The 8,892-nt window shown below is 39.7% G+C and overlaps 1 long non-coding RNA gene across 1 annotated transcript in view; it reads right to left on the bottom strand.

Annotated features, from left to right (window-relative positions):
• Positions 1-1,379, bottom strand: part of LOC109300100 — a 9,163-nt gene extending 7,784 nt beyond the window's left edge. Inside the window, exon 1 of the long non-coding RNA XR_002098116.1 lies at positions 1,248-1,379. This is a non-coding gene — a long non-coding RNA (uncharacterized LOC109300100). The remainder of the gene's footprint in view (positions 1-1,247) is intronic.
• Between the last annotated feature and the right edge of the window lie 7,513 nt (positions 1,380-8,892).

Here is an 8,892-nt window from a genome sequence, read left to right as displayed (position 1 = left end):
GTGCTCTCAAGAAGGGAGTTTCCCATCTTAAAAGTGTGCTGCTGGTTGCTACTGCCCAAGTGCAGCACCCTGCACTTGTCAGTATTGAAGCTCATCCTGTTTTTGCTAGCCCACCCCTGTAGCCTATCCAGGTCTTGCTGCAGTCTTTCCCTCCCTACTAGCGTGCTCACCTCACCCCAAATTTTGGTATCATCAGTGAATTTAAACAGGTTGCTGTTCACCCCGTTGTCCAAATCGCTGATAAAGAAATTGAACAGCGCAGGCCCAAGGACTGAGCCCTGGGGGACTCCACTGCCCACTTCTCCCCAGGTTGAATATGACCCATCCACCACCACCCTGTGAGTGCAACCCATCAGCCAATCTGCAATCCATCAGACTGTGTAGGCATCAATGCCACAGTCGCCCAATTTTTTAATGAGGATGGGGTGGGAGATGGTGTCAAAGGCCTTGCTGAAGTCCAGAAATACTACATCCACAGCAACACCTGCATCCAATGCTTTTGTGACCTGATCATAAAAGGCAATCAGGTTGGTCTGACATGACCTGTCCCTAATGAAACCATGCTGGTTGCCCTTGAGCATCATCTCTGAGGCTGGCCCATTGCAGATGTGCTCCATGATGATCTTCTCAAAGAGTTTTCCTAGGACTGAGGTAAGACTGATGGGCTTATAGTTGCCCAGGTCCTCCCTCCTCCCTTTTGTAAAGATGGGGACCACGTTGGCTATGTTCTAAAGCATCAAAAGCAACCATCTCCCCAATGCTGTGGGTGATCTTGCTCGCCCTTGCAATGTACCTCGCTTTCTGTCCACCTTTCCCCCACTGTTTGAGGATGGCCTGCATCTGCTCTGGGGGGATGGGGTTTTTGGAGTGTGAAGGAGACTTCCTTTTGGATTTGCTGTCACTGGTGCAAGGCTGAGGAGAAGCAAGGGGGTGGTGCCTCTGGAGATGCATCAGCATCCCTGTGGTGCTCATATGTTTTGTTCCCTTGCCCCAGCTGGTTTGGGCTTGGCAGTGCAGGCAGTTAGCATATATGGGATTATTTGCCAGCTCAAAATGATCCCAGATCACACTACTCACTCACTTCTGTGGTGCGGGTGCATGTGTGGATGCTGCTGCACTTTCCCCCTCCTCAGCAGGCAGAGGCACAGCCAGAGGAGGAGTGAACCTCCACCTCTACATCAACCTCTTCCAAAGTGTCTTCTGGAGAAGAAGACCTGGCTCTAGCGGAAAATTGAAGGGTGTCCAACACAAACTCAACTGATTCCTCCTCCTTCCACAGAATTTCCTTTTCTAGGGCACTGAGATCTAGATCCAGCACCAGCTCTTCCTCTGGCACTGGAAGGCTCAGCATGGGAAGTGAAATGGGGTGGTGTAGGCTGCCATGCTGGTGCTGCTGCTTGTTGTTGTCGTCATGGTGATGGTGGGTTATGGGTGGTGCTTGTGAAAGGGATGCAGACTCAGGCACAGGCAGTGGCACTGGCACTGATCCCATCTCCTTGCTGCATGTAGAAGCCTCATCCCTTCTAGCTGGAGGAAAGAAGCTATGTGTCTTAGTTGTGGGGGAGCAGCAAGGAACTGCTGCTCCCCCACAATTTATACCTCTCCCTCTACCCCCTCTTCCATCCCTCCCTGAAGGCTTGCCAGCTGCCTTTCCACCACGCTTCATGGTGTGCTTCATGTCTTCCTTTTCTATGAATATACAAATGTATTCACGTTCCTATATAAATTCAATAACATAGGTGTGGTGCAAAGAATACATGTATACAAACAAATAGAAATATATCTTTCTCCCTATATAAATTAAAAAATGTATGATCTATGCTGCAAAGCTTTAAATGTATAGAAATAAAACAGAAATGTATTTGCCTTCATATATAAATTAAATTCTATAGTAATCCTATCCAATATAAGTATAAAATTCAAAAGAATAAATCAATGAATATAATAATAAAATAAAAGTGCCTAGAAGAAAAAGCTATTCTGAAATCCCTCTTGCTAGAATAGCCTACCCTAGCAAGTAGGAAATCCTTTAGAAGAAGATCAGTGCTAGCCGTAGTTGTCTAACACTGAGCTACTGGAACACACAGCTCAGTAAGTAACACCAAGGCAGAAAGCAGGGCAGTTCAAACAATGCTGCCTTTCATGCTGTTTTTCCATCCCTCCCCCAGAGCACTGGTATTGGAAGGGACCTCAAGGAGGGATGACAGTCACTGGCCAGCTACACAGTCAATGATGAGAGCAGTCCTTCCCCTCTCTTCCATCTCCCTCTACTTACATTCTGCTTCCCTGCAGGCAAGCCCAACTTCAGCTTTGAAACTGGAAGTGTATCGAAACTTTTGAAACATTTCGACTACCCTCGTTTTGTTTCAAGGTTGTTTTGAAGCCCTCTATTTCATTTAGATTACACTGATTCTAGCTCAAAATGAGTTGAAACAGTGTCGAAATGAAACAGCCAGTGAAATTTTGCACAGCCCTAATGCCCAGATATCAATCTGCATAAAACCCCAAAAGTGAACTCAGCCCTCATTATTAACTGGGAGAGGAGTTACACTTGGCTTCCACTGCAATGTGTTCTATGCCTGTCTAGGCTGAAATAGGCACTGAGCTGCTCAGCCCTGTCAAGACTTCCCAGCATGAGCAGAAACCAAATTCTATATCCTGAGGGAACTTTCAGTGACAAATCTAACAGTTTATGTGCTTCTAGGTTAGGAAGCATCTAAGTAAGGTTTTCAGCAATAATATCTCAGTGTTAGATCTCTGAATTCCAGTGTCCCTTTTTGGATACAGCCTATAAAAGTAACAATGTCTGACCCAAGAGGAAAGAGAATCCAGCACAAACAGCAGGTAGTACATCACTTATTTCAAATGCACTCAGACCACCACTTACTGCTTCTCCCCAAAACAGGTAAGGGTTACTTCCCAATATGAGCAATGGGTTTAAAAACTTTCCATTATGTGCTGCAGAGATATCAGTGGTGGACACTCACTCTTTGGAACTGGAACTCTTCTTCTGGCAGACAAACAGTCTAAATTTGGCAGACTGCAGAATATAGTGTGAGGCTTGTTTGTTCAATAAAGCATTCGATTAACTAACGTGTCAGTATGTCAGTCCTTTGTGAGACAAATAAAATGTGGTTAGAGTGCACTGAGCTATCCATATGGGTAGTTTTGTAATTAATATTTGTTTTTAATTTATTGTAAGATGTCCAGATGCTCTTAATCCTTGAAAATAATGAAATCCTTAAAATAATTAAATGAGTTCTGTAAACTTCCTAGAGGGCCTACCCTTTCTTCTCTGTGATTAGAATCAGGAAAATTATTCAATAGACAGTTTATTCAAGAAAATTTGGCTTTTTTCCCCCTCTACACTGTATTTGCAATTTTCCTTTCTGGACACAATGATCATTTTAGTCACTTTGTGATTAATTGCTTAAATCACATGGTATTCTCTTATTAAATAAATTAACCTTTGTAAAATCACAGGACTGACTGCATAAATCAGTGAAGCCTTAGCTCTTCAAAGAGCAGAAAACAAACACGTTTAGGAATTGTAGGGCATTTAAAAATCAGTCAGTGCCTTGTATAAAAAAAATTAAAATATTACATTTAGCCAAGCACATGGAATTCAGATTTTAAAATAGCTTGGATTCTTCTCAACTGAGAGAATAAGACAAAATTATATTGAGTGGTTGCTGTACAATAGTTTTTATATTCACTATTTTCATGACACTGATAATAGCATTACTTAAATTCATAAGTATCACCTAGTTTATAACTAGATCTTTCCCCCATAGCTGTTTATTCTTACAGTGATTGAGGGTGCTATGGCTTTTTCACTCACCTAGACTCTCCCTGCTTAATAGTGAAGGTTTTCATTCTCATGTACGTGTATTTTGGCATGCCAGAAGTTTTTAGAGCAAATGGGCATCATCATATATGAACTCACTTGTTCACATACCAGTACACAAAAGGAAATGCAGGGCTTCCACAAAGATTCAAAGACATTTGTCTGAATGTTAATGAAAACCTCAGCAGAAAGGAGCACAAATGCGGCAAATCAAATTGTGAATGAGATTCAGTGAACATATTTCTAACAACATTTTACCATTATTTAACAAGCTCTATCTCTCACATACCATCTGTGTTTTTGATTGTCCTGACACATACTTTTCATCAAAGCCTATTTTCATTTTTTGCTGGTAATAAGTTGCAATTCCAAATCTTAAAAATAAAATTTAATGTATCAATACTTAATATTTTGTGAGGGTTCATAAGACAGACTGATTTAATCCAGTGTCTTATAATGGCTGTTTTACAACTACCACTTCTATTCAAATAGTTTAACAAGACTTTTTCCTCCAGCTTTGCCTGGTGACCTAAGGTGCCTTTATATTTTGGTGTAAAACGAGCATCCTTCAGGAGGCTTAAACTTTAAATGGATAGCCTTATTCAGTACTTTCTGAAAGTATGGCCTGCTACAGGAAGGTTGGAGTGGCTCAAGTTGAACACTCAGACAATGAGGAACAAAACAAAATCAGTAATCATGTTTAGGAAATCTTGGCTTTTGTGATTTCTAGTAAATAAAAACTTGTATACTCATATATTTAAGTCATATTTAGAACGAAATAGGTGATATGATCAGTGGAAATTGTTTGTTGTATTGTAGTGGTTCTCAACCTTCTTGCACTCAGGGCACCCCTCACTGGACTTCAGGCACCATTACTGTTGTGAACTGAGTAGTACCCAATATCAAAAACTAATTTATAGATTATAGTGCTTACCTCCTTACACAGGGGCCAGTAGGGGTGTGTCCAGGCAGGGATAAGCCTGAGCCTGGCTTACCTACTTAACTTACCTGCTTGTCCACTGGCACCCTGGTTGAGACTTACTGTTGTATGGTTATAGATTTTTCTTTGTACCAAATAAATCTAAGATGTTTATACTGCTACCATAAGATTTGTCATCCACAAAGCTCAAATGAGAAACTGTATCATTATTTGTTTCATGTAAAATATCTGCATTGGGATAATGCCTTTTGGAAAGGGTCACTTACTGCCCTGGTTCTTGCAGATAGACATCCCAATGAGCCTGGTACCTGTTTTAAGAGACCAAGAATATACTGTAATTTATAGATGGATATCAAGTCATTTTTGCCTCTACATTCATTCTCCTACCTACTTCCATGCTGAATTATTTTAAATTTTATTTTCAGTACAGCCATTAAAAGCTCAAAGATAGGTCTGAAACCTCAAAACTTGAAGATAACAATTATGCATTTCTTTATTGTACAGGTATCAGGTGCACTCGAAGCACTTGAATATTTATTATTATTGAGCAGCAAAATAAAGAACTTAACTGGATATCAGACACTGCTGTGAACTGAAACAAATTGTTAGCAGGTAATGAATTAGAAACCCTAAAATTACTCTCTCAATTCATGATCTCTCTCTTTAGGCATGTCTGCACATTCATTAATGTGATGTAGCTATTGTGCATTAAGTTTACTACTTGCATAACCAAATTCTAAATCAATGCACAGTAACTGGCACTACTGCACAGTATCACTGGCACTTGGGTTTGCACAATAGCTCAGTATTACTGCACAGTAGCATATTAGCATGGTTTTTGCCTGGCATGCTACTAAACAGTGTTATTAGACTACAGCGAGTTAACATCTCATCTAGATGTACTCTGTGAGTATGTCTACATGTGTGCTTTACTGCATTGACTAATTTACTGCACAGCAAAGTGTCACTGTCTATATGTATGCTGCAATAGTCGATTAATTTACTCTGGCATAGGATAGTCCTGTCAGACACTATGCAATGGTGGAGTAAATTACTGCACTTAAATGTACGTGTAGAAGGTGATGCCAGGATTAGTTTACTGCAGCTCAAATTGTGCCAGAGTTTATTCAGTCACATTAATTGCATGTGTAGACGCACCCTGTCTTTTCTTAACTCCCTTAGTGAAGAAAGGAAAGGAAGAAAATTATATCCTTTATATTTCTTTGCTGAAACTAGTAGGACCAAGTGATACAGCTGCCAGAATGAGTCAGCAAACTACTTGAATCTTTGTAAGGGTCCCAGAACTTGACACTGTTATATGGTGCCATAATTGATACAAGTCAGTAGGTTAATTAAAATGAACATTTCAATATTAATGACCATTGACTGCACCCTGCTGGAAAAGCAATGAGATAAAATCAGCACTGGTTTGGTAGGACTAATCCAGAAAGCTTGACAGGTAGGCTGCTGAGCTGATCATATAACAATGCTCCAAAGATGAAGCAAAAATTTGGCACAAAGAAATGGGTAATTTTAGTAAATATTGGTAATTATATAGAGTGCAATCAAGAACATGAAATGATGCTGTATTCAAAATATCTCCATTAATGTTACATACTAAGCTATATCTGAAACTAAAGGAGAAAGAGTAACTCTTGCTAACACAGAAAAGGGAGATTTTTAAAGATCAGCAATATCATGATGATTGATTACACGACCCCTTTTAACCAGCTGTGTCTTTTTTCATTTCTAGACGTTTGTTTCAATAAAGGAAACTTAACAGGAGGAGAAATAAGCCTATTTTTAATCTCATGGGCTGAAAATATGATAGTCATGTAGGAATGGAATTGAGCTTCAAAGGTCCTCTGCAGCAGAAAGCTAGAATCATAGTGCTGATATGGAACTCAAGTGTCCCCTAGTCCAAAGCCCTAAACAAATGCAGGATATGCTATCCCTAAATCATCTCAGACAAGTGCTCATGTAGCCTCTTCCACAACCTCCGTAAGCAACAGGAAATTCAGTGGTGACATCTTTGGTGTGGGTATCACAGGTTGAATGGCCATACAGAGCTGCATTTGTATCCTAGGAATATAAGGCCTCCTTCCATAGCATCATCAGCTTTAGAAATGGAACAAGACTAAACTCTTGCTAACACTGAGAAAAGGGATATACCAAAGAATAGTAACTGTTGATGAAGTAGACGATCCATAACCACATGGGCTAAGCAACACAAAAACTTCTCATCAATGGCACACTGTGTGCTACCCTATTTCATATGGTAGATGAGTCTTCTTCAAGGATTTTAAGTGTCTCCAAGTGAATCTCCCCTTTTAATCTCTTGGGCTGCAATCAGACAAGTGCAACCATGTGGATGTGGCACTGCAGACCTGTCTACAGTGTCACATACTGCACATTCAGGTGTTTCCCATATTGCTTTGCAGTGGGGGGGAGGGGGAAGGGGGGTTGACCAGGGGACAGCTAGCAGTGGCACAAGATGTCCTGCTACTAGCTGTCCCTAGGGACCCAAATGTTTGCTCTTGTCTAGATGCAGCCTCAAGGATTCACTGGCCTTTAAAGGAGGAGTAGGGTTGATTTTCTCCTTATACCAACCAAGATGTTCACCAGCGGTCAGTGTTGGTCTTGGTCTACTCAGATTCATTTGACCAGCGAAAGCTGGATCAATGATGAACACTTTAAAAATGTCCCCTTTTTTGCTTTAAAAAGAAGACACATTGACCCTATTAAAAAGTCCAGAAATATCAAGGCCAGCTGGTCTTTTACTTATGATAATGTTATTGTATAGCTGTTCCTATGTACACAATGGAGCACAGCTATTTTCAATGTTATGCTTTGGAAGGTTTGTGGCAATGGAAAAGAAAAACCCCACATTTAAATTATGAAAAATCCCTTGCCACTGTCCTTTTAAAATATGCTGAACAGAAGGATAGATGGATATTTTACTAGAGCATTCTTTTATTTATAAACACACAAGTCAGCAGAAACATATTTCATTCTAAAAAGGTACTTCATTATTGCAAAGTGTAGTGCTCCTTGATATTTTTCCTCCAGTAAGTAGCAATATGTCAAAAACCACATATTTAATTCACTTCTCTTGATGTCAGAAGACTGGCATATCCTGAAGAATAAATATTTGAATGGTGTTAAAATCCTGTCAGTGGAAATCTTGGGCATCCATCTGTTGCACACACAAGGTACACATGGAAGTGACTGCAAGTTATACTGACATAAATAAAATAATGAAGATCCTATATATAGAATTTATATAGAGAGATACACAGTTTAAAGAATTAAATATTTAATATCTGTGTAAATATTTACAATTACATTTTTATATTTCTTTCAAACATTCTTTCATTTGTATTGCTTTCCTCTGACTGAAAGGGCATATGGGAATAAAAGCTTTTCTACTTCAATACCATCTTTTGGCAGGCTTGCTCTGGCTGAATAGATACACCAGGAGCATTCCAATTGAAATCAATAGGACCAGTTACAAATAAGAGTACCATAATCTGACTCTTAATATTTATTTATAGTTTAAGCTGCATGTTTTTTTTCAGTTCCCCACCCACAGCAGTGATTGTGCCATGCCAGCTATAAACTTTGGGCCTGATTATTTCATTTACATAGATTTACACCAATGTAACTATTCCCTTCAATGGAGTTATTAGCAATTTATACAAGATGAGAGTCTGATTTTACTTTCATTCTATAGGAGTCAGCAAGGAGAAGTATTGAGGTACCGAGATCTTTCACCTGGCATTATACCAATGAACTGATAATCTTTAAATATGATTTTAAAACAAGGGTTATCATATAAATCACCAGTGCCACTCTGTGTTCAAGTGTTTAAACTTACCATAACAATATAATGCTGCTGATACACTCCATTTTTACTCACCCTGTTTTGCCTACGCAGAAGAATGGGTTTCCAAGGGGTGAGTGACTTTATGTATTACAGGGACTGCATAGCTAACTATCACTTAGAGTACCCTATGCTCCTAAGAGAAAAGAGAGAAAGAATGGAATTTCAGGCTTAAATCTATATTTCTTGTTTGGCACGTCTGAGGCTCGGCCCCCACACCCA

Source organism: Gavialis gangeticus, unplaced genomic scaffold (genome assembly GCF_001723915.1).
Source record: "Gavialis gangeticus isolate Ggan-Ray unplaced genomic scaffold, GavGan_comp1, whole genome shotgun sequence".
NCBI classification, from domain to species: domain Eukaryota; kingdom Metazoa; phylum Chordata; order Crocodylia; family Gavialidae; genus Gavialis; species Gavialis gangeticus.
Note: the sequence above shows the minus strand (reverse complement) of the source record. Positions and strands in the feature narration are given on the sequence as shown.